Here is a 26,122-nt window from a genome sequence, read left to right on the forward strand (position 1 = left end):
TTTAATGTGTCTGAACTCTTCATGTTCAGTATTTCATCAGTGTCTCAGTACAGTTTACCANGGTGACAGCGCGTTCTGTTGGCCAGGCGATGTCTACTCTGGTAGTCCAGCAACGCCACCTCTGGCTGACCTTGGCAGACATGAGGGAGACCGACAAACATCGGTTCCTGGATTCCCCCGTGTCTCCGGTCGGCCTTTTCGGCGACGCGGTGGAGAGCTGTGCCCAACAGTTCTCCGCTGCACAGAAGCAGGCTGAGGCTATCAGACATGTCATGCCACGGCGGTCCGCTGCTGCCTCCACCCAGCCGCCCGTGGCTCAGCCTCAGCCCGCTCGTCGCCGAGGGCGCCCGCCTGCGTCTTCCTCCGCCCCTGCTAAGTCGGCAAAGCAGCAGCCTACACCAGCCAAACAGCAGGGTGCTGGTCGCGGACGTGGTGCCCAGCCCGTCTCTGCCAACCCAGGTGGCAAGCGGTCGGGGAAAACTCGGCCCTGAGACGGGCGACCTGGAGCGGAAGGTTCCTGCCCTTTGGGAGAGTATTCCATCTGCTCTCCCACCCCCGGAGGAGGGCCGGGGGGATTTTGTGGCGGCTGTCCATCTACCGCCGCTGGCTCTCCGGAGTCCAGCGGTACCCACTTTGCCACAAAAAGAGCAGTTTCCTCAAACTCCAGGTCACAACTAGGTGTGTCTGCCAGTGTGTCAGGCCCCGCCTCGCCGCTGGCAGCTCCCTCCCCATTCGCCAGCCGGCGGCAGTGTGATGGCGCAGACCGCGTCCCGTGCGCCGTCTCCCATGCACACTGCTGCCTCGCAGAGTCCGACCCCACTCCGGGCCGCTCCCAAGCCGTCCGAGTCGGGTCCCTCTCTGCCTTGCTGCCCCACCCCCGGTGCGTCTGTGGTGCCTTTGGTCCCGCTGGCTCAGTGTCTGGAAGCGTGGATAGCGCTCCCCAGCCTGTCCAGTTGGCTCATTCGTACTATCAGACTCGGCTATGCGATTCAGTTCGCCCGGCGTCCCCCGGTCTTCAGGGCTGTCCACTTCACTCAGGTGTCGTTGGACAGTGCACCTGTTCTCCGGGCGGAGATTGCTGTCCTCCTGGCGAAGGATACAATCGAGCCGGTCCCTCCAGCCGATATGAAGTCGGGGTTCTACAGCCCCTACTTCATTGTACCGAAAAAGGGCGGTGGGCTACGGCCAATCCTGGACCGTCCCCAGGATTGGTTTGCAGCAATAGACCTGAAGGACGCGTACTTTCATGTCTCGATTCTGCCTCGACACAGATCCTTCCTCCGGTCTGCGTTCGAGGGTCGGGCATGTCAGTACAAAGTCCTACCCGACATGGTTTTAGCTCCCAGCCGGTTGGGTCTTCAGGTCAACTGGGACAAGAGCAAACTTGCCCCCGGGCAGAGGATCTCTTGTCTCGGTCTCGAGCTAGACTCGGTCGCACGGACTGCGCGTCTCACAGAGGCGCGCGTCCAGTCGGTGTTGAACTGCCTGAGCTCGCTCAAGTGCAGGACAGCGGCTCCACTGAAAGATTTTCAGAGGCTCCTGGGGCATATGGCATCTGCAGCCGCGGTAACGCTGCTCGGATTGCTTCATATGAGACCGCTTCAACACTGGCTCCGCGGCCGGGTCCCGAGATGGGCGTGGCAGTGCGGCACGCTCCGTGTCCCCGTGACACCGAGCTGCCGTCGCACCCTTGTCCGGTGGTCGGACCCTTCGTTCCTGCGGGCCGGAGTACCCTCGAACGAGTGTCCAGGCACGCTGTGGTCTCCACAGATGCCTCTGCCACGGGATAGGGGGCCACGTACAACGGGCATGCAGTGACAGGTCTTTGGACGGGGCCTCAGCTGCATTGGCATATCAATTGCCTCGAGTTGCTAGCGGTTCGTCTTGCGCTGGCCCGCTTCAAGAAGCTGTTGTCAGGCAAGCACGTTCTAGTCCGCTCACACAGCACTGCGGCCGTTGCGTACATCGACCGTCAAGGTGGTCTACGCTTCCGTCGCATGTCGCAACTCGCCCGCCATCTCTTGTTGTGGAGTCAGAAGGATCTGAGGTCCCTTCGGGCCACTCGTGTCTCAGGTGTGCTCAACCGTGCAGCCGACGAGCTCTCACGGCAGCCTCCACTTGCGGGCGAGTGGCGGCTCCACCCCCAGGCGGTCCAGCTGATTTGGCAGCATTTCGGCGAGGCCCAGGTAGACCTGTTTGCCTCCCCGGAAACTGCCCTCTGCCAGTGGTTTTATGCCCTGACCGGCGGCACGCTCGGCACGGATGCCCTGGCACTCAGCTGGCCCCCGGGTCTGCGCAAATATGCGTTTCCCCCAGTGAGCCTTCTCGCACAACTCATGTGCAAGGTCAGGGAGGACGGGGAGCAGGTTCTGTTAGTGGCTCCGTACTGGCCCACTCGGACCTGGTTCTCAGACCTCATTCTCCTCGCGACAGCCCCTCCCTGGCCGATTCCTCTGAGGAAGGACCTCCTGACTCAGAGACGGGGCACCCTGTGGCACCCGCGTCCCGATCTGTGGAACCTCCACGTGTGGTCCCTGGACGGGATGCGGAGGTTCTGAGTGATCTCCCGCAAGCGGTCGTAGACACCATCACTTCTGCTAGAGCTCCTTCCACTAGGAGTCTCTACGCGCTGAAGTGGAACCTGTTCGTCGAATGGTGCGCCTCTCGCCGAGAGGACCCCCGATCATGCTCGGTCAGATCTGTGCTTTCCTTCCTGCAAGAAGGGTTGGAGCGAAGGCTGTCTCCCTCCACCCTGAAGGTGTATGTTGCCGCTATCGCTGCACATCACCACGCAGTTGAGGGTAAGTCCCTGGGGAAACACGATCTGATCGTCAGGTTCCTGAGGGGGGCAAGGAGACTGAATAAAAGAAAAACCTCCTCGCCCTTCCTCCGTACCCCCTTGGGATCTGACCCTGGTTCTCACAGCTCTCCGGGGTCATCCCTTTGAGCCTTTGCGATCAGTCGACCTGAAGGTTATGTCCCTAAAAACTGTCCTTCTGGTCGCATTGGCTTCCCTGAAGAGGGTAGGGGACCTGCATGCGTTTTCGGTCGACGAAGCGTGCCTAGAGTTCGGGCCCGGTGATTCTCACGTCATCCTGAGACCCCGGCCTGGATACGTGCCCAAGGTTCCTACCACTCCCTTCAGAGATCAGGTAGTGAACCTGCAAGCGCTGCCCTCGGAGGAGGCAGACCCAGCCCTAGCTTTGCTCTGTCCCGTCCGCGCTCTGCGCGTTTACGTGGATAGAACGCGAAGCTTCAGGACCTCAGATCAGCTCTTCATCTGTTACGGAGGCCAGCAGAAGGGAAAGGCTGTCTCCAAGCAGAGGATGGCCCACTGGATAGTGGATGCCATCGCCTTGGCGTATGAATCCCAAGGTGTGCCTTGCCCACTCGGGTTGAGAGCCCACTCCACCAGAGGGGTGGCCTCTTCCTGGGCGCTGGCTCATGGCGCCTCGCTGACAGATATCTGTAGAGCTGCGGGCTGGGCGACACCAAACACGTTCGCTAGGTTTTATAGCCTACGTGTAGAGCCGGTATCTTCACGTGTACTCGCATCCACTAGTCGGTAGACGTGTTGTACCCACTCTAAGTGTCGGCTTGCAATGCCATTCCCGCCACTGGCCGGATACGTGCATACTTCTCTCCAGTCGCGTTCCCCGCTTGGCGAACCCTGTCGAGCTCCTCCGCCTCCCCCTTCGGCTCGGACATTGCGGAGTGTCTGATGCCAGGCCTACATCCGTCGCTGACGCTGTCTGTTGGCTGGGGCCCATATGTCGTGACCCCTCTACGTGAGCGGTCCCATATGTGTATTTTCCACGGTTTAAAACTCCCTACGGGCCGAGTCCGTGTCTTTCCCTTAGCAGAGCCAGCTCTGCTGTCACCTGTCAGATGAGTCTCCCCCTACCAGGTGGAGCCATCCCAGGGACTCCATATGCGTACTGCCCCCCGGGCCAGTCCATGTGTGTATTTCCCACGTAAACTCCTCCCCCATTGGGTAGGTAGTGGTCTCCGCAGCGTCCCTTACGGGTTCGCTTCCCCAGTGTAGTCTAGTTTACTTAGTGGGTATTGGTTAGACAGCAGTAGACTCTCTCGGTGTAAGCTCGCCCCCTTCACCGCCAGCCGGTGCTATGGGCGGCTGAGCTTGCGCTGGGCACTGGAAGGGGTTTCGTAACTGTGGCGCTTTAGTTGGGATCCCAATTCGTCGGTCACTACTGACGTACGTCGAACGTGACCGACTGAAAGGGAACGTCTCGGTTACATATGTAACCCTCGTTCCCTGAAGGAGGGAACGGAGACGTACGTCCCGTCGCCACAGTTTCTGTACCCTCGCTGTAGCGCGGACACCAGTTGTCTCCTCAGCGAAAAACAGAGTGCGATTGCATCTGCTTCCTATTTATATACACCTGTCGGGGGCGGTGCGCATTATGCAAATATCGCACGCCAATTCCATTGGCTTGTTTTAGTTTACACGAAGCTGATAGGGCTCTCTAAGCGATATCCCAATTCGTCGGTCACTACTGACGTACGTCTCCGTTCCCTCCTTCAGGGAACGAGGGTTACATATGTAACCGAGACGTTTTATACATTTGTAGATGTTTTAATGAGACATTAGTATAATGAAAAGGAATAATAGTAGTTAATAGTCTCTTACTGGCTTGTGTAGTGAACAGCACATTCGAGGGCCAAGTTTACGGCCGGGCCCCTCTCTGTCCGTAACAGCGGACAAAGGTTTGCTACATTTTGATTGGATCTTGGTGGCCTAACACAAACAAACTGTCCTACGCCATCAGATAAAGATGGAAGGACAACATCCAGACCTCTCTTAGAGGGTAAGAAGAAGACCTCTTGTACCAAGCCTGGGAAGGACAAGACTTCTCATTGGTCCACAGGCAGTTACTGCCCTTCACCCATCAAGAGACTACTTCCTAAGGTTGACCAGAGACTGCCATAAAAATTCCTCGGGAGCAATGGGTGAAACAAAGAGAGATCACAAAGATCCATCCAAATCAATTCCAAACTATGTTTGAAAACATTAGAACTGATGAAAACTACACATCCATTTCACACTTATTCACAGAAATAAGTATTCTCAGTGACAGCTATTTGTAGTGCAACATCTGATACAAATTCAGCTGTTAATGTACAATTGAATGACAGTTCAATCTGTTTCCATCATGTTTAGTCTCTATTTGTTTAGAATATTGCCAAAGGTATTATGGTGGTGGTTTGGAAAGTGAGAAATGCATTGGTAAACTTTAAAGACACTGTAAAGACTTACAACTTTGTGCTTTATGCAAATGAGTTCCACAGGGGAGAGAAGGGTGGGCCACACTTTGTGTGTCCCCTCTGATACCAGCGGCCAATCACAGCACTCGAATGGAGAAGCGCCAAAATGCAATCTCCTCCTCATCAGAAAGGGATAAAGGTACCCTTTCTACCGACACTCCTTGTTCTGAGTCTCCCATCGGGTGAGACACAACAGATACACGGTTCTGGGTCTCAACTCTGTAAGGAGTGAGACATTAACAGATATTGTTCTGAGTCCTGGCTTGCGAAGCTGAGACATAACAGATATACCGTTCTGAGCCTCTGGTCCATCCAGAGAGACAACAACAGATCCCGTGATCTGAGTCTACAGCTTGTGAGGTAGCAACAGAGATGACCACGTTCTGAACCTCCAGCTTGTGAGGAAAGAGACATTAACAAACACTACGTTCAGAGTTTCCATCCAGCGAGACAGTGACGACATCTGCAACAAGGTTAAGCTCAGGAGAGCAATCCTTCAATCCAAGGTACCTCCGTCTGCGTGTTCCAGATTGTTAAGGACCTTCTGCACCTACACCAGGGCCTCATCTGTGTGTTCCAGATTTTAGGACCCTTTGGTGCTCCAGGAGATCAGCATCCCACAGAGCTTCGTGTTCAAGACTGTTGAAACAGATTCTGGCTCCTCTCCCCACTGCATTGTCACCCAGCACAACCAGTGGAAGACGTCACCGTCATCGGACTCAACCACGTGGAACGTAAATATCACTTAACCAAACCTCTTTCCAAAGACCTTGGCATTGTTGTATATTATCAGTATATAATTTCCTAATTCCCATTAGATGTAATATAGCTGATGTTAGTTAGTAACAAATACTTTTTCGTTTATTTGTTTGTTGCATAATAAGGTTCTCCACCTTATTATTTTCAGAGAAACAGTTCATCTTTCCATAAGATAACGTAACTCTTCCATAGCCACACTCAACTTAATCACTTGTATTCTATGTATCTTATGCACTTTATTCCTTTATCATTCATGGTATTCATTTAGTAGTCGTGTTAGTTATTCTTGTTATCTTTTTGTTAATAAAATTTATTTTATTACACTTGTGTCTTCCTTGTGCTGATAATACAAAAGAGGTTCTATAAGTTAACAATTTCACCAATCTTTCAGATAAATCAGTTGACCACTTTACATTAATTCTAAATGAATGAAAGCCCCTGTTGGGAGTGAAAGACCCTGACTGGTGCCCTGAACTAGGGAAAGGGGGGAAGTGGTCACCTGATGTACTCATAACCACACCTTAAGAGATGTGTGATCCAAAATCACATTACTTCGCGTCCTTGGATGGACACAGTAAAAATCACTACACATATTAATAGCCATGCATGTGGTTCAGGCAACACATTCATTGATTATCTTCACTGCATGTATATTTATAACCTCTCATTGTTTAAATTTAAAAAAAATATATATATATTTTTTATATTAACATAAAACACAACCCTATATCTTTTTGTTAAATGTTAGATTTAATGATCAATAAGTATAAACAAAAGGCATAAGAAGCTACAATAAGAAATAAAGTAAACAAACAATCATTCAAAGTCAGCACTCTAGTAGGATACAAAGGTAAAGTTAAATGGCTTAAATATGTAACAAATAATAGACTCATGAGACCAAAGATCACCCGTTAAATATACAAAAGATGAATTATATCTCATGTTTAACCACTACAGAGACAGCGGCAAATGTCAGAAGGACTAGCCGAGGTAAAGCTGTTCTCTGCGGCGTAAAATAGTGTTTAAAATAGGGGCTATATGTTTATCAATAAACAGCAGATTTTATGTGATTTTGATTTGAAGGTGTCCTCAATAAAAGGGGTGGATCAAGAACACATCCTGGGATTTGAACTGTACTTGGCTAGATGTGAACTTTGAGTTGGATCAGTACTCGGGCAGCAACTGATGATTTTTCATATAAAAAGACAAGAATGCATATTAAGAAATGAGTAACTAATAAATGAATGAATGAGGCATTTATATAGCACTTTACTATGTATTACTGTACAAGGGTCGCTCCTCATCCATAACCTGGATAATTTAACAGCAGACCGAGCAACAGCGCCAACTATAGGTGGAGAGGAGAGATTTGGCTAACTTACACTTAAGAGACTTTGTTTTTCAGCACATCAAGATGAACTACTTGTTGTGGTTTCTCCACTGCATGGATCTTCATGTGTTGCTTCAGGTAGCGTTTTATAGAGAAACTCTTTCCACACTGATCACACGTGTGCGTCTTTTCACTGCTGTGGATCCTCTCATGTGTTTTAAGAGATGATGACTGACTGAATCTCTTGTCACAGTGTGAACACTTGTAAGGTTTTTCTCCAGTGTGGCTTATCTGATGTGTTTTCAGAGATGATGCCTGAGTGAATCTCTTGTCACAGTGTGAACACTTGTAAGGTTTTTCTCCAGTGTGGATCATCTCATGTGTTTTCAGATGTCCTAACCGACTGAATCTCTTGTCACAGTGTGAACACTTGTAAGGTTTTTCTCCAGTGTGAATTCTCTGGTGCAGTTTTAAACAGTTTTCTGTAGTAAAAGTCTTCTCACACTCAAAGCACACATGATCCTTTACAGCATTGTGAAATTTCTGATGTAAATATGTAAATATTGCAGCAGTGAAAATCTCTTTCCACACACAGAACATGAATATGGCTTCTCCTTCGTATGAACTCTCAGGTGTTTCTTTAAGGTTGGTTCCCCAATAAATGTTTTGCCGCATTGATCGCATTTGAATGGCTTCTCTCCAGTGTGGATCTTACTGTGTTCTTTAAGGGTTGATGATTGTCTAAAGCTCTTCCCACATTGATGACAAGTGAATGGCTTCTCTCCGGTGTGGATCCTCGTGTGTTTTTTAAGGGTTGATGTTTGACGGAACCTCTTCCCACATTGATCACATGTGTGTGGCTTCTCTCCTGTGTGAGCTGTCATGTGACCAGTAAGATGTACTTTTTGTGTGAAACTCTTCCCACATTGATCACATGTGAATGGCTTCTCTCCAGTATGAATTCTCATGTGACGATCAAAACATTGTTTTTTAGTGAAACTCTTTCCACACCGATCACATGTGAATGGCTTCTCTTCAGTATGAACTCTAATGTGACGCTCAAAATGACATTTGTATGTAAAACCTTTTCCACACAGAGTGCAGGTGAAAGATTTTTTTGCTATTCTTTTCTTTAAAAATGTCTTTTTAGTCTTTGAGCAACTCAAAGGTTTTTCTTCAGATTTGACATGATGTTTCTCCTCCACTTCACTCAGTTCTTCACTCTCCTCCTTCACTTCCATCAGCTCTGAAATGAGAGAGAAGTGTTAATTTTCAATACATCAATATAAGTTAAAGAGAGATATATGAAGTTAAATATCATAAAATTGAGATTTGCTTTGATATAAAACTGCTTAGCCTCCATTTTACTTTATCTCTGTGCTTAATTTGACTCCAGTTTTGGTTATTACATTTAGATTTACTAAATTAAGACAATCAGCACTGAATAGAGGTCTTCTGGCTACAGAATTTCCCAAAATAACTGCTCTGCCACCTTTCCTTAAATAATTCTTAATTCATTATACATAATATTAAGAAAATAAAGAAAACATTGCTCCAAATTATACAAATGGTACTCAATCAGAATGGCTATTTCTGCCGCAGTAACCATCACAGCAAAGTCACCGCGGCAAAAATAAACCAGTCACATATCAAAGCCATTTGAAAAGGGACATTTTGCAAAAATTAATAATGCTCTGATTCACACCTGAAAAGACAAAAGACGTGCATAATGACCTGCATAATAATGAGCCATTTCAATCAGGTAGGCTATGTGAAAAAAAAACCTCTGTGATCATGTCTCAAGCTCATCACGGTGTATATCAAACATACAGAAAAAACAGCAATCCTGTGAATTATTATTACAAAAAAAAAAATACATTTAAAATAATGTTATTCTATTGTATGCTTTAAAATATAATGCATTTCTGTGATGCAAAGTGTCTGAACAATTATGTTACCTCTATTGCATTTTATATAGCCTTTTAGCTTAAAAGCATGCACATTTGGAGAAATATTGACAAATTCTCATATGTTTATGTCAATTTTCTATACAGAGGAGTAATATTTATTCAATATTTATTGTCATCACTATGAGGACTGGATACTGTGTTTTCAATTAATACTTGCAGCCGGAGGGCGCTTTGTACACCTTTAGTCCACAAATTACTCTAAAGAAGAACTAGACGTGACATTTCAGGAACTAACAGAGGCTTCCAGAGATTGCTAACCATGGCTTTAACAGCAGTACATGCCTGGAATTGTTACAGATCCCTTGTTTCCCTGGACTCCATTTCCCAAGATCCTCCTGTTCTCCACACCTGCACTCACTTCCCTCGTCATCTCCCCATCATCACGGATCACCTGCACCTGGACTCTATTATCTGCACTCCCTATATATTGCACTCACTCCCTGCACTCCTTGTCCGTTCTCTGTTGTGTTTAGTGTATGTTTGGTGTTCCTGACCTGTGTTAAATAAAGTAGTCTCTATATATTGTGGAAATCCGTTATCTGCCTCATCTCTACACCAGCGTACCGTAACAGGAATACTATACCCATAGAACTAAGAAACATAACGTCTCTTGCTTCTTTCTCTAAAATGATAAAAGGTTGGTTATTGGATAATCAAATATTTTTTCACAATTTGAAATAGTGGTTTCTTGTTTGTTTCTGGCTTTGTATGAAGATTTTTTTTTTTTTTTTTTTAACCATCAACCTGCCAGAATGGCTAAATCTGGCACATTTACATGTGACTTGTTTCTTGTGTGTTAATTAATGTGCATCGTCCTCTTTTAAAAAGCAAATAAAATAAATAAACTTGCTAGCAACGACACAGCACTAAAATCAAACTAGAAATAACACAAAAACAGTCAGTATGTAGAAATAACACAAAGGCACTTACAGGATGTTGATCCTCCTGTTGCTTGAGTGCTTCTCTATTATTATTGCTATATAGACATTATCTTGCAAATTCGATCTCGCCAAAGTCGCCAGCTGTGTCTGTATGCAATAATATTAGGACATTTGTCTATGATGCATTGTTGCGTTTGCAATCCAGAAGCGAGATTGTGCTCACACAGAGTAGCTACAGCGTGCACAGCCGCCCACATGAAAGCCATTTAATGGTGACGATGGAGGAGAGAACTAAACAACTAAACGTTAAATTTAAGCCTGTGATATTAAGCTAATTTTATTTTTGATTTTGATTTTGGCTTCCCAGGATCAGAAAGAAAATATCTGAGGTAAAACTATTAAAAACTAGCCGTGTAGCACACCTTCATTCTCTCCACACGTGTGCGTTCGTTCCTCCCTAAACCCAAACTTAACGTCAGAATCAGCTCAATCTGACTTTTGTAAAATGCAGTCTTGTACCGTTGCTAAATTTCAGTAAATGTTAGATCATTTTTATCAGCGATCCGTTTTGGAGCATCCACACAATTCAGTCTAAGGAACAGCATCTCTTGCATGAAATATTGTGCCTTCAATGTTTTAAAATTCAAATAGACAAACAAATTACACTTTGGGCTTCAGGTGCAACGCAGTTTATATTGTAAGTGTACATGAACAGCTGGTAGAAAATCCAATGTGTGTTAATATCTATTGTCTTAAAGTGACAGCAGTCACCTTTTGACAATTATGCCATCAGTGTTAATCAAACAACAAAATGCAAAGAGAAAATCCCTCACAGCTCTTCATTTGAATATAGTTAGCTTTAATAAGCATTGATCTATTAATTTATACTGTGAAAACCACTGTTATTTTACATTTGGTTACTGTACTTAGATTTTTTTTATAGACTAGGCCTACATTACTTACCTGAACACATGAACAAATGAAAGCACTTTATTTCATTTGTATCTTTGTTTTATTGTATTTCTCAGTTTGTTTTACTTTGTTTCTTTGTTCATGTTCTTACTGCATCTTATATAGAACACCAAAAAACAAAGTCAAATAAGCTCTTATATATATATATATATATATATATATATATATATATATATATATATATATATATATATATAAATTAAATGTAAATTTAATGGAGAGAGAGAATGATTGAGTACAGACAGGCCTTAGAAATGCTAGATATTCTTATTTTCAAATCTTTTAGAAGAAAATAAACACAACCCTAGGTATTTATTTGATACAGTGGCTAAATTAACACGAAATAAACCTTCAACTTCTGATGTTTCCAAACAGCATAGCGGTAATGACTTTATGAACTTATTTACTTGCAAGATTGATAATATTAGAGAAAAAAATGGTGCACAGATAAACGAGGAGAAAAGAGAAGTTTGGGCAAGGCGTGTCCTGTGCTCTTTACTCAATTATTATATTTAAAACATTAGAGCATGTTTCTGTAGTGAGAACTATTAAATATATTTGATCAATCACAAAATGATCTAATGTGATATTAACAGCCATATTTTGACATCAACTTTTAGACTGAAATTTAATTTATTTTCCTAAAACTGTGTAATTATTAAGGGCCGGTCACACTAGACTTTTCCTTCCACTGACTTCCATTCATACACATGTGAATGTGGGACACCAGAAACACAAGATCAAGTGAAGTTTGCAGTAAAGTGTAGTAGATTGTATATTTTGAAATGATTATTATTTGTTATTTATGTTTTAAAAGAGATTCACAGAGTGTGACATCATGTCATGATCGTTTCAGCGTCTGTAGAAAGTTCACATGCTCAAAGTCTAGACTGACTGCATCTTTAAATGTGTTATTATCAGTGTCCTTCATGATTCACTCAACCCTGTTACTTCTGACATGATTTCCTGCTTTCAAAAACAGGATTTCTTAAAACTGTGACACCTGGGGCCAGTTGCATAACTTTTAAGACTAGTCTAAGTGGTTAAAGTTAAGACACTAATGTTTTTCTTGAAGAGTGGTTCTAATTTTTTAAAGTCTGTTACATAAAAAGGTAGATTGGTGTCATTTGAATTTGGAAAATAACATTAATTACCCCTTGGTTAAGTGCAAGTTGGTCAAACTAGTTCTTAAAACACAGTCTTAATATAGTGACCAAGTTTATGCAACTGGCCCCAGGAAGTGACATCATCTGGGCTCTCTCTACAGCATGATGGGAGGAAAAGAAAATAATCTCAATCCATTGTCTCAGTTTTTACACAAATGAATGACTGCATTCATCAACCCTGTTACCAAAGTTACTGTAAGAAGAGATTTTGCTCAAGTTACACTTACAACCCTGTCAGCCATTCTGGAAAGTTCATTTACTTCAAACATTTTGGTGTTTACAGTTTATTCCTAAAAATAACAATGTTGTAAACTATATCGAAAATGAAATTCTGGAAACACTCTTGCAAACTGTGAAGCAGATATTGAAATAATGTGAAATAAATATTTAGTTTGATCTGATGTTGACAATTAATATGAAAGTTTCTCAAACTTCCCTTTACTGAGCTTTTTTTGTGAGAAAAGTTCAATATGTCTCATTTCATAATTCAACTGTTTCTCTAAATGTGCAGAAGTGCTTGAATCTTTCTATCATGAATGTTGTTCAGCATCATGAATGAATGAAGAATAAACACCAACCTCTTTGTTCTTCAGTATCTTCAGTGTGTTTCATTCTGCAGGGTTCTGGATCACTCATGTTCTCACTGTCCTCTTTAACAAATCTCCTGATGCTCTGATGCTCCTCTAATGGGAATATTCCTGCATTTATTGCTAGACTGCTGTGGGAGGAGCTTCACTGATGATGTGATTGTTGTGGGAGGAGCTTCACTGATGAGGAATTCCAGTGTGGGAGGAGATTATCTGCAAAAATATCAGTTACTGTATTTGTTTTTATAGGGTTAAAGTCCAGATATCAAATTTTAGTGTCTGCATCAAATTAAATGTAAAAAATTGATTTAACATAGAAAATCAGTTAAATGCAAGTGTACTTTAATGTTTCAAACAACTTTTGTTTTTAAAAACAAGATTATTTAATGTTGCATCATCATTTAGTGTAACAGATGTATTTAATGTAAAAAGGAAACAACAGTTATTTTTTACCTGTACTTAATAAAATATATAAAATAATGAGAGATCATACTACATTTAGTTACATTTTATATGATTAAAACTTAGTGGTTTGAAGGATAGTGTATAACTATACACTATATAAAGTATAAATATTTAAAATGACAGAGTATTTTGGGCTGCACTGTGATCCTTAAATACAGTGTTTGAATGTCAGAAAATTATTTTTGCACTAAGTACTGACATGTTTTTTTTTTTTTTTTTTTGATATATTAACCCCTTTCTGTATTTCACCCATAAACTAATTGCAATAAGAATTTATATCAGTCTTTCGTAAAACAACTGATGATAATTCAGAACATTTTATTTCTAAATTTAACATTGTTCTGTTGACAGCAATGAAATGAGCTTTAAGTGTCAATTTACAGCAGATCTGAAGACATCAGCATAATAAATGAGGTGAAAACAGGAACTATTGACATGAAATAAAGAGTGCTTTCAGCAGTTTCTCTGTTAATATTGATGATCCTCAGACTATCAACACTCATTCAACAAGACATTCAGATCATCTCACTTTATTCTGAGTGTTTGCTGTTAGAAACTGATTATCAGAGTCAGGAGGATAATACTTTTTACTATTTCTCACACAATATGACATGGATAAAACTCCAATAATACAAAACAAACACTAATGGCACCATTACAAGATAAATAACTACAGCAGCATAACATCCATATAAATAATTTGATTTTCTAGTAACTATATATAATGCATTCATGTAATTAGATGGAAAAACTTTAAAAATTAAACAGCACCACAAAGCAATTTAATGCTTCCGGAGTCAAACTTTTATACATCATTTTATATATTTATCATTTTAAAATATGTTATGTGGCTCATTAGCTACAGGCTCAATGTATTTAGCACTTTCTGTTCCAGTGTTTTAATAATGTAAAGTGATAAAGTTGAAATAAAGTCCAAATAAAAGAGTAGAAATAAAATGGCAGCAGAAAAAACTAGAAATCGATTCCCATCAATTCCCCTCACAGATCTCAAACTTTGACTTATGATTTGACATTCATGGTGTGAATGAACATCAAACTGACTAGAACAAACTCTTTTATGACAGGGATATCAAGGGTAATATATCTGTGTCAGATTGTTTTGCGGTCTGTACTCTTATCAACACTTTTAACCATTATTATTATTCTCAGGTTAGGTAAAGTAAGTCGAGTCTGGCCTAAATTATAAGCATTTTAAATGACTGACAATTTGGTCAGAATACTTCTCTGTGTATGTTCTTGTTCAAAGTCTTAAAATATTATAAATTATGACTCAATTATATTTCTGACGTATCACTGTTCTAAGATTCTTGATTGATGTAAGAAGTTTCCCAGATCCTTCTCAAGGTCTCACAGCATTTCTAAGCTAATCAAAGTGAGTTACGAGAACATTCTTCCAATAGACAGAATAGTGACCACAGAAAAAACAGCAACAGTGGCACTAAGACACGACTACCAAGAAAACCAGCCTCCAATAACTGCAACAAACATACTTTAACAGATCAGATAAAGACTCAGACACACTAAAACAAGGTGACTGTGAGAATACAAGCATTCGAGCCTCATGAGATCTGGAGAAAGGGCACAGTGGTGAAGCCCATCGACTCGAGATCCTACAGTGTCCAGCTGGATTCTGGAGGTGTTAAAAGGAGAAACAGGGACCATGGAATGACCCTAGAGACTCTAACCAAACAGAGACTGTTGATCCTGACAACACAAAAAACACTGAAACTGCTGAAGCTCAGTCACAACTCACCATTGTTTCAGTGTTTGGAGTGAGAAGAACTGTTACTGAATGTCTCATATTATTAAAATATATGATCCTGTTAAATACTTTACATTGAGCCTATAATGAGCCATGAGATATTTTAAATCTGTACTTCAATGTTAATAGAGATAAATATGAACAGATTGATATTGGAAAGATTAAATATTGCTTTGTGCTTCTCTTTATTTTTAAAGGTTTTATGATTATTGTCAGTTTCTGCTATACAAAACTGCAACATGTTAATGATTTAATTACTTTATTGAAATTAATGCAGTTATCATAAAATCAGACTATATTTAGATTAATATGGACATATTTGTGTGCTGTAGATATTTAGCTGTAGAGGTTGATGAAGGTGAGTGTCATTAATGTTTTTGTATTATGTTTTATATGTCATATATTGTGATAAATAACAGTATCGTCTTTCAATAGAGCAGTTTTATATTCTTTTCTCATATATCCTGACTCAAATAATCAGTTTCTAACAGCAAACACTCAGAATAAAGTGAGATGATCTGAATGTCTTGTTGAATGAGTGTTGATAGTCTGAGGATCATCAATATTAACAGAGAAACTGCTGAAAACACTCTTTATTTCATGTCAATAGTTCCTGTTTTCACCTCATTTATTATGCTGATGTCTTCAGATCTGCTGTAAATTGACACTTAAAGCTCATTTCATTGCTGTCAACAGACTGAGGGGATTTGATGACTACAAATATCTACATTTATTTCTCTCTTTATGCTGCATCTGTTTTTCTTATTATTATTTATATTTGGAAGAATTTACATTATTTATATTCTCTTATCAAGACATCAAGATAAAACACACAGTAACTGATATAATTTTTATTTTGGCAGATCAGCTTCTAGTGCAGTTCATCATCAATGAAGCTCCTCCCACATCACCCACATCATCAATGAAGCTCCTCCCACATCACTCACATCATCAGTGAAGCTCCTCCCACAGCAGTTCATCAATAAATGCTGGAATATTCCCATCAGACGAGCATCAGAGCATCAGGAAGAGTTGAAATCTGCAAAGACTGAGTTTATTAAAGAGGACAGTGAGAACATGAGTGATCCAGAACCCTGCAGAATGAAACACACTGAAGATACTGAAGAACAAAGAGGTTCAGTGCCGGCCCTAGCCTCTTTGGCGCCCTAGGCAAGATTTTTTTTGGCGCCCCCTTATATTGCAATTTATCCAAAGGGGCGAATCTAGAATATTATTTATAGGGTGGCAAAGGGGTGGCATGAGGTCTATGAGGGGTGGCAATACCAAAGCAAGCGCTCATGCATAGTTTTTGGAGATTTATAGCCTTACATACACAATTGTGTTCACAAACATTACATTACCAGAAAGTATCTATATACTGTTTAAAATTAATAAATAACAAAATTTCAATATCCATCTTGGCACCAAGTAAATAAACTATATGAAAAACTTCTAAATGAGTCTGAACTTCTGTATCAACTGAACTAACTGTATCACTAAAGGAGATGAGCAGTTTTATCAATATTACACAGGCTACTTCAATGGTTTAAATCACATTTTAGTGCAAGAGCAACAGAACAATTTTTGAGTTTCTGTTATTAACAGAGGTGGGAATGTCTGTGTGTGTTCACCCAGAATACCCTATCAACCACATACTCTAGCAACACCCCAGCAACTGCATAGCAAGAGCCTAGCAACCACCCAGAATCTCCTAGCAACACTTTAGCAATCATCCACAACATATATTCTGGACTAACTGACCAAAGTTCTTACATTTTTTAAACAAGACTTGAAGTTGGGTTTATGACAAGCCAACATAAATTTGTCCTTAAAACTTTTCAGTCTCTATTGTTTTTCTTGATTGCTAATGCACAATTCATGAAACAATTCAACATTTTCTCACAGCAAAATACAATATCAAAACTATACACCAACTTGCACAAACCTCAAACGTCCAGGTCAAAATAAAATGTTCTAGTCAAAAACTTATTCTTGTCTGACAAAATCAAACTTTGGCATCAGATGACACACAAAACATAACAAATACACAGACTACTGCACTGCCCAGTGAACACTAAAATACCTTTTCATTTCACTATTATAAATTGATCTTGCAGTAGATGAAAAGCATGAGAAAAATAAGTATGAACTTGGTATGCACCAAAATACAGTATACTGTCAATTGCAGTAAAAGTAAATTCAGCATCCTCTGCACATTTGGCTAAATTTCATTACAGTATACAGTACTATAGCAGTGTATTGGTCTTCTGACACAAGACTATATCCCTAGGCAATCATTTCTCAGCGCTGCAAAAAATACAGTACACATATAACAAATGGTTACAAAGAAAGATGACAATCACAACATTGAGGGTGTACAACGTGAAATTTCCCTCATCTAAAGTAGCCTACATGGTACTGTTTTAAGTTTAAAACCCCTGTAAATTATTCTTTCAGCTCTCTCTCAGATTTTGACTGGTGTGTCATCAGTTTTGCTACCTAATATTGTCATTGTTAAAATGTTTTGAGAAATGTGTCTTTGTTTTGATAACTGAACGAATGGTTTGGGAAACTGGACCAACTGAATCACTTATAATGTGTTAGCAATCGAGAAAAACTAAAATATGTTTAGATTCTTACCCCAACTCTGCTATTAGTTTCTGTGATTGGATCATCGGGATCTCCATATTGATTTCATGTTATTGGTTCGTCGGATGGCAAAAATAGGCTACCTTTATCCATGATGAAAGTGGAGCGGGCGGTCGCTAAATCAGCTCGCCAAAAAATTACGAAAATTAATCTCAGACATATTCGGATGGGACTACATTTCTCACAGGACTTCTGAGTTAGCCGGGAAGCAGTAATTTCCGATTCACGTACAAATATGGAAAAAAATCGTAAGTGAACTTGGTTGCGCTGTGTTTTTGACTCTCAAAGAATCGGTTCATGAGAGTCATTTATTAATGAATCACACTGGGCGCGCTGCGTGCAACCATCATGCACAGTTTACTGAAAGACGTGCTTTCTTGCCATTACTTTGCGTTACGCAATTTTTTTTAGTCATCATATTGAAGTGCCGCTCCTGAAAAGCAGTACTTGAAACACTGCTTATTTTATTCTGTGATAATTTTGGGGTGGCAAAGCTTTTTCTTAGGGTAGCAGATGCCACCCCGGTACATCCGCCCCTGTCCACGCATCCGGACTCTTTGGCGCCCCTAGCGAGATTGCGCCCTTAGCATTTGCCTATACTGCCTATATAACGGGCCGGCTCTGAAGAGGTTGGTGTTTATTCTTCATTCATTCATGATGCTGAACAACATTCATGATAGAAAGATTCAAGCACTTCTGCACATTTAGAGGAACAGTCAAACTATGAAATGGTACAGAAGTTTCTTGTTTGTGTTCAACAAATGGTCAGTAAAAGGAGGTTTGAGAAACTTTCAATGTCAAGTATATTATTTTAACTGATTTATTTTATATGTATTTTATGTTACCATAATTCTGGACAGTTTTCAATATAGTTTACATAATTGATTTTTAAGAAGTAATCAGATTTATAGTTACTGATGCATTTATCATAAATTATAGAAGTTATTCATACTCAGAGCTCAACCCTAAGCCGTGTCATGTGCTTGTATAAAAATCATAATAATAAGTAGAGATGCACCGAAACCAAATATAATGAAACACTTGGCTAAATACCGAACATGTTTTTAAATTTCTTTCTGATTTATTTTGCAAATGTTTTCACTTTTGTATAAATTAAATTAGCTTTTTATTATTTTGTCTTGCTTTTCAAAGAAGAAATCAATTAACATACTACATTTTAAAAATATTATTTAACACTGAACATTTTTCAACATTCCAGCAGACATTTTACCAACAAAGCTCAATATAACTGAATCCTCTGGGGTCTGAGGGGGTCTTGGGGCAGAAGTTTTGACATGCCCTGATATTTGTGCTTTTATCAGTTTCTTAAAAACATTTTCATGTCTAAAGTCTGATTCCACTGTATTCAGCACAATGACAGACATGATAGATGATCGCACCGGCGCCTCCATGTCATACAGTAAACACACTCTCCACACAAACACATGGACATGAGCCAGATAACAGCGCACATTGATCGAACCAGACTAACATTAGAGCGAGAGGATTGTAAAGTTACTACTGCTTACATGTTTCAAGTGATAAGCCATATTTGAGGTCGATGAATGATAGGCGAATATTTGGGTTTCCTGCTAAGTTTTTTGTGACTAACCGACTAATCAAATCTTGGTCGATCAAGCCTCTTCTGGCTCACTAACGGTTAGTCAATTATTAGGGGTCAGTCCTATATGAAACAATATAGTGATTTACCTTTTGTAAGACACTCTTAGTGTCAGAATGGCTGTATGTGTTGAGGGTGTGAAGCATCATGAATAATGCTGTGATTCACACCTGAGGAGACAAAGACCCTCCGCTGGGCCTGTCAATGACGAATGTGAAGAACTAGAGAATGAATATGAGGAGACTTGATGATTTAATGTGTTGTTTGTAGATTGTTCACAAAATCAAGTTTACTTTAGAAGTCATCTAACTATACATATTCTGTGTGAATATATAGTAAAATTTAATTTATTCATGTGATTAAAGTTGAATTTTCAGCACAATTACTCCAGTCTTCAGAGTCACATGATTCTTCAGAAATCATTCTAATATAAAAATGTATTTGATGAACAACATTATTATCTAGCATAATATTAACTTTAGACAAATATTAAATATATACTAATATTAAAAGTAGACAATAGTGGCATAATTTGTGCTCCAACTTTTAGATTGACATTTAATTTATTTTCACTGAAAAGCTTTTAATTATTAAGGGACGGATCACACTAGACCTAAGATAATTTGATACGCAAGATGCCTTATATTGTGTTACATAATGACATAATGTTACAAAAACTGTCCATTTCAGATAAATGTTGTTCTTTTGAATTTACTGTTTATCAAAAAACAGTGTTTTCAACATTGTTTCTTGAGCAGCAAATCATCATTTTTCACTACTCAAACATGGGATTTGTGCCTATAATGTTTAAAAAATAATAATTGGAAGATTTACTGAAAATAAAATTAAACATTTATTTATTTTTTCAGAGCTGATGGTAGTGAAGGAGGAGGGTGAAGAACTGATTGAAGTAGAGGAGAAACATCATGTCAAACCTGGAAGAAAATACCTTTGAGTCGCTCAAAGACTAAAAAGACATTTTTAAAGAAAAGAAGAGCCAAGAAATCTGCAACCTGCACTCAGTGTGGAAAGAGTTTCTCAACCAAACAAAATCTTGAACTTCATATAAGTGTTCATAGTGGAGAGAAGCCGTTCACATGTGATCAGTGCGGGAAGAGATTCACACGTAAAACTAATCTTGATGATCACATGAGAGTTCACACTGGAGAGAAGCCGTTCAAGTGTGATCAATGTGGGAAAGGTTTCAGTCAATCTGCACACCTCAAAAGACACATGAGGATCCACACTAGAGAGAAGCCATTCAAGTGTGATCAGTGTGGAAATAGTTTCACAGACAAATCGAGTCTTTATGTTCACATGAGGATCCACACCTGGAGAAAAGCCTTATATGTGTGAACATTGTGGAAAGAGATTCTCAAAGAAACATCGTCTGGATGTTCACATGAGAGTTCATACTGGAGAGAAGCCGTACGCATGTGATCAGTGTGAAAAGAGATTCACATACAAACATTATCTTGAGCTTCACATGAGAGTTCACACTGGAGAGAAGCCGTTCACTTGTTATCAGTGTGGGAAGAGTTTTAAACAATTAGCACATCTTACAGGACACATGAGAGTTCATACTGGAGAGAAGCTGTACGCATGTGATCAATGTGGAAGGAGCTTCACACAATCAGCACACCTTAAAAAACACATGAGAATCCACACTGGAGAGAAGCCGTTCACATGTGATCAGTGTGGCAAAACATTTCCTGTGTCATCAAACCTGAAGAAACACCTGAGAGTTCATATGAAGGAGTCGCACACGTGTGATCAGTGTGGAAAGAGTTTTGGTTTTAAAAGTCACCTGAAGATACACATGAAGATCCATGCAGTGGAGAAATCACATCACCACAGTCTGAAATCACAGTAAGAAGTTCATCTGTATGTACTGAGTTAGTTTCCTAACAGTCACGAGGAACAGCACATTTTCACACATACATTTTTGGCATGGAAATTCAGTCAGTTTTTCACAGTTGAGTACAAAATATAAAATAAGTCATAGTAATAAGAAGCATTCTCATAATTATGACTTATTTTCACATAATAATGAGAATTTATCATAATCGTCATAATATTCAGAAAATATATCTCATAACAAGATAATTTCTTGTCATAATGACAGATTTGGTAATATTGAGTATTAATAATTAATAATGATATTTTCATAATAATGAGATGAGATTCTTTCTCATAAGGATACTTTGTTGTGATAATGACATACTTTCTCGTTATAATGACATATTTTTTCATAATTATGAGGTGAAATACTTTCTCATAATTCTTTCCCGTAATAATGGATACTTTCTTATAATGTTACTTTGTCGTCATAATGGGATACTTTTTTATAATATAGAGATACAGTTGGCCCACCTCTTGCAGCCATAACATCCTCATCTCATGCTTCTTGACTCCGAATAGAAACATTAGATCCAACAGGTGGAGGCTGAGATAGGGCAGCACCCATCTCTAAACCCTCTGTTAGATCCATCTGGAACCCCAGACATCAGGCCCATCTGCCTCGGAAGAAGCGGGACCCGAGCCGCAAGGAATGCAAGCCGAGCCACCCTCCCAAAGAGGGAGTGCAGCCTCAAGAAGAAGCACAGCCTCATGAAGAAGATCACAAGCTCACAAGCTCCCTAGAGAGCACCTGGGCTGCGCACTCTCAAACAAACAACACAACTGGTGTGTATTTGCCTGAAATGAAACAAGGACAGGGATGAACGCACTTTCTGAAATGTTGTTCGCTCGCCATAATAAATAGTTGGTAGACAGACAACAACAAATGGGCCAAACAATTTCACATGTAGTGCTTGCTGAAGACACAGAAGCTGAATGAGTGTTTTTCGGGTAGGCTTTATAGTTCCTGGTAAGTGACGTCACCCGCCTATGATGTTCCGTCACCCTATTGGACTGATTTCATACGTGCTTCATGACGCAATCACGCAGAGGCGTTCCCAAAGCGTTTGACGCAGCAGAAGTTCCCTTGAAAGGGAAATGGAAGCAAACAAACTTCAGGAGATGGACTAGCCAAAACAACAAACAAAATGATTATTTACTATTGCCCTTTCTCTAGCTCAGCATTCCTGTTCAATTCAGTAATGGGCAGAATCTCATATTTTGAGCAGTTAATTGAATATCCTGATCCTTTACCAAAATGCTTAACAAATTATGAACTGACAGAAGTGATGAAGATGTTTTTTGTGATATATAAAAGAATGTTGTCCACATATAAATGTATATTATAATGGTGATGTTTTGATTGGATTCCATATATGTTATGTGATTGTCGTATTGCAGCTACAAAGAGTTGAATGAAAAGTGCAAAGAGATGCAGTGATAGTGGGCAGCCTTGTCTGGTACCTCTTTTTAAGTAAAATTGATTTGATATAATACCACTAGTTATGATGTTGTTGGTGTATTACAGAGTGTTTTAATCCAGCTGATGACATATGATTTAAAACCAAAGTGACTGAGTACAGTGAAGAGAAATTACCATTCCACCCTATCAAAGGCCTTTTCTGCATCTAAATATAAAATTATCTGCATCTAAAGAAGGCAAACTGTTTAAGCTAAGATTATTTCTATGTTGTTCACTCAACTTATAAAATAGCCTTTTCTGTGGTTTGTGAGATATTTTTGGCTGTTGTTGGTGCAAATCGTGTATTACTGAAAGACAGACAGACAGTTATCAACGGTGAGGCATTTCATATTAAGTTACTGCCTTATTTTTTTTCTTTAGTCACTGTGCCAAGTCTGTTTTTATTTCTTTTTTGCCTTTACTTGTTGTTCTCTCTTGTTGTCTTGTGTTTTGTGCCCGTTTCTGTCCTGCATCCCGACCCACCCTGGCTGCTGTCCTCAATGCCGTGCAGTGAGACTGATACAGCTTCAGTTGCAGCTCAGAGTTTCAAGCCTCTGGTGCCTCAAACTACTGCCTGTTGTCACTGTCTGCTGCAACCCCATCCATCTCCTTGGTTCTCCAACCTAGCTTTGCCTGGATCTGATCTCACCTGTCTTACCATCCTCTTCTTCTGTTAGAATGCTGTGACATACCTTGACAGCAAAGAGTAGCACTGATAGTGGGCAGCCTTGTCTGGTACCTCGTTTTAAGTAAAATTGATTTGATATAATACCATTAGTTATGGCCGATGCTGTTGGTGTATTGTAGAGTGTTTTAACACTCTGAGGTCTGAAAACGCGCCGGCGCGTTTTGCAGGTTTTTTTTCACATTGCAGCAAAACAGACTTAAAATACTCCGTCATTTTTTGTGATAGAGACATAAGTAATATATCAATTGAAACTATAGAATATCTTCTTTTATTTGTATACACTCAGAGTAAAAACACTATGTTGTGATTTTTGTAAAATAAAGAAAACTAACATGATGCGTGATTTCTCCTCTCCCTCTGAACGAAGTCCAATCTGATAGTTCTCAGAAAATGAACTGTAACTTAGTGAATACTAATCACAGAAAAATTAAACTATGTCTAAAAAAACGTTAAGATGTCAGGTTTTAAATCATGTAAGTCAAATCGAAAACAAACCTTCTGTGTTTATGTAATCTGTATGAAAAGAGAGCCATGTCAGAAGTCCGTGATTCAGCTCATTATCCGCTAATGCGGCCACGCCCACGGAGCCAGCGCTATTCAGACGCAAATTCAGAGGCAATACATGCATTCATCGTCTCAATCGTGTATTTATTGTCTTGAAAAGTGTTTATCTGGATGTAAAAGTGATGGTTAGGGAGCTCTAGAAGACATGCAGTTAGTTCCTGTTTTCTTTTCTTCTATAGATGAATTTTAGATGAGTTTTTGTTTCTTTAGCGCCCTCCGGCTGCAGTATGAATTGGAAACTCCATTCATGGAATAGCCTCTTCTTCTTTTAGATGAATTTGTGGACTAAAAATGCACAGAGAGCGCCCTCCGACTTCAAGGATGAATTGAAAACACCAGCGCTCATAGTAATGACAATGAATATTAAATAAATATAACTCCTCTGTATAGAAAATTGACATAAGCATATGAGAATCCAATATTTCTCCAAATGTGCATGCTTTTAAACTAAAAGCCTATATTCAGACTCTTTGCATCACAGAAATACATTATATTTTAAAGTATAATATAAAACCATTACTTTATATTGTAATAATATTTTTATGTATGTTTCATATATCATGATGAGCTTGAGACATCACAGAAGGTTTTTTCACAGCCTACCTGACTGAAATGCCTCATTAATATGCAAGTCATTTCAGCTCATTACTATCCAATTCTTTTGTCTTCTCAGGTGAGAATGGCCCATTATTCAGTGGTGATTCACGCCTCCACGCATACTGTGTTTCTTGGCAAAAAGTGTCTTACAAAAACTAAATAAATATATTGTTTTATATGAAGGAGTAGGCAGCATAATTTTTACATAATTTTGAAGCAAAAACTCTAGTTTACAACCTCCAATACCCTAAAGTATTGTAAACACAGATTTACTATACTTTTTTTGGCCTTATTTCAGTGACTTAAGTTTTTTTAGTTTTTTCAATAACCACGCATAAATGTTATTCCTTCAAAAACACAAACATGTACATACATGTTCCTCACATATTATTGTAGCCCAGTTTGTGCTGAATACAGTGTAATGACACTTTTTCCATTAATATGTTTATGCACAAATGTCAGGGCATGTCAAAACTTCTCCAGGCCCCAAATCAGCCTCAGACTCCAGAGGGTTAATCCAGATGATGACATTATTTAAAACCAAAGTGACTGAGTGCAGTGAAGAGAAATTATTCTACCCTATCAAAGGCCTTTTCTGCATCTAAAGATACAATTTTTTGTGGCTCGTGAGATATTTTTGGCCGTTTTTGGCGCGAGTCATGTGTTACTGAAAGACAGGCAGACAAACAGTTTATCAACGGTTAGGCATTTCATATTAAGTTAGTTACATATTTTTTTTTTTTCTTTAGTCACTCTGCCAAGTCAGTTTTTATTTCTGTTTTGCCTTTTCTTGTTGTTCTCTCTTGTTGTCTTGTGTTGTGTCTTGTGACCATTCCTGTCCTGCATCCCGCATCGGTCTTGCTGAAGACAAGAACAGAGGTTTCGAATATCCAGCAAGTGTTTGCCGATCATAGAACAAAAGTGCATAATAATTCGTAGGCAACAGAAATAACAAAAAAAAAGCAAGCAGAGGAGCAGTGCTAGCAATAAGCAAGGCCGGAAAAGTTAAATGTACATATAAGGAACAGCTGGAGGACCAATTTGCAACTTATTAGGTCAATTGGCAACATGATTGGGTATAAAAAGAGCCTTCTCAGAGTGGCAGTGTCTCTAAGAAGTCAAGATGGGCAGAGGATCACCAATTCCCACAATGCTGTAGCAAAAAATAGTGGAGCAATATCAGAAAGGAGTTTCTCAGAGAAAAATTGCAAAGAGTTTGAAGTTATCATCATCTACAGTGCATAATATCATCCAAAGATTCAGAGAAACTGGAACAATCCCTGTGTGTAAGGGTCATTGGAAATCACAACATGGGCTCAGGAATACTTCCAGAAAACATTGTTGTGTACACAATCCACCGTGCCATTCACTGTTTGCCAGCTAAAACTCTATAGATCAAAAAAGAAGCCATATCTAAACATGTTCCAGAAGCGCAGGCGTTTT

General features: G+C 40.1%; 2 pseudogenes; one reads left to right on the forward strand and one right to left on the reverse strand.

Annotated features, from left to right (window-relative positions):
* The window catches only part of LOC125272350, a 62,666-nt pseudogene extending 40,474 nt beyond the window's left edge, over positions 1-22,192 (forward strand).
* LOC125278328 lies at positions 7,770-13,000 on the reverse strand (annotated as a pseudogene).
* Positions 22,193-26,122: the final 3,930 nt, after the last annotated feature.

The sequence above is a fragment of the Megalobrama amblycephala genome, linkage group LG1 (genome assembly GCF_018812025.1).
Source record: "Megalobrama amblycephala isolate DHTTF-2021 linkage group LG1, ASM1881202v1, whole genome shotgun sequence".
Taxonomy (NCBI): Eukaryota; Metazoa; Chordata; class Actinopteri; order Cypriniformes; family Xenocyprididae; genus Megalobrama; species Megalobrama amblycephala.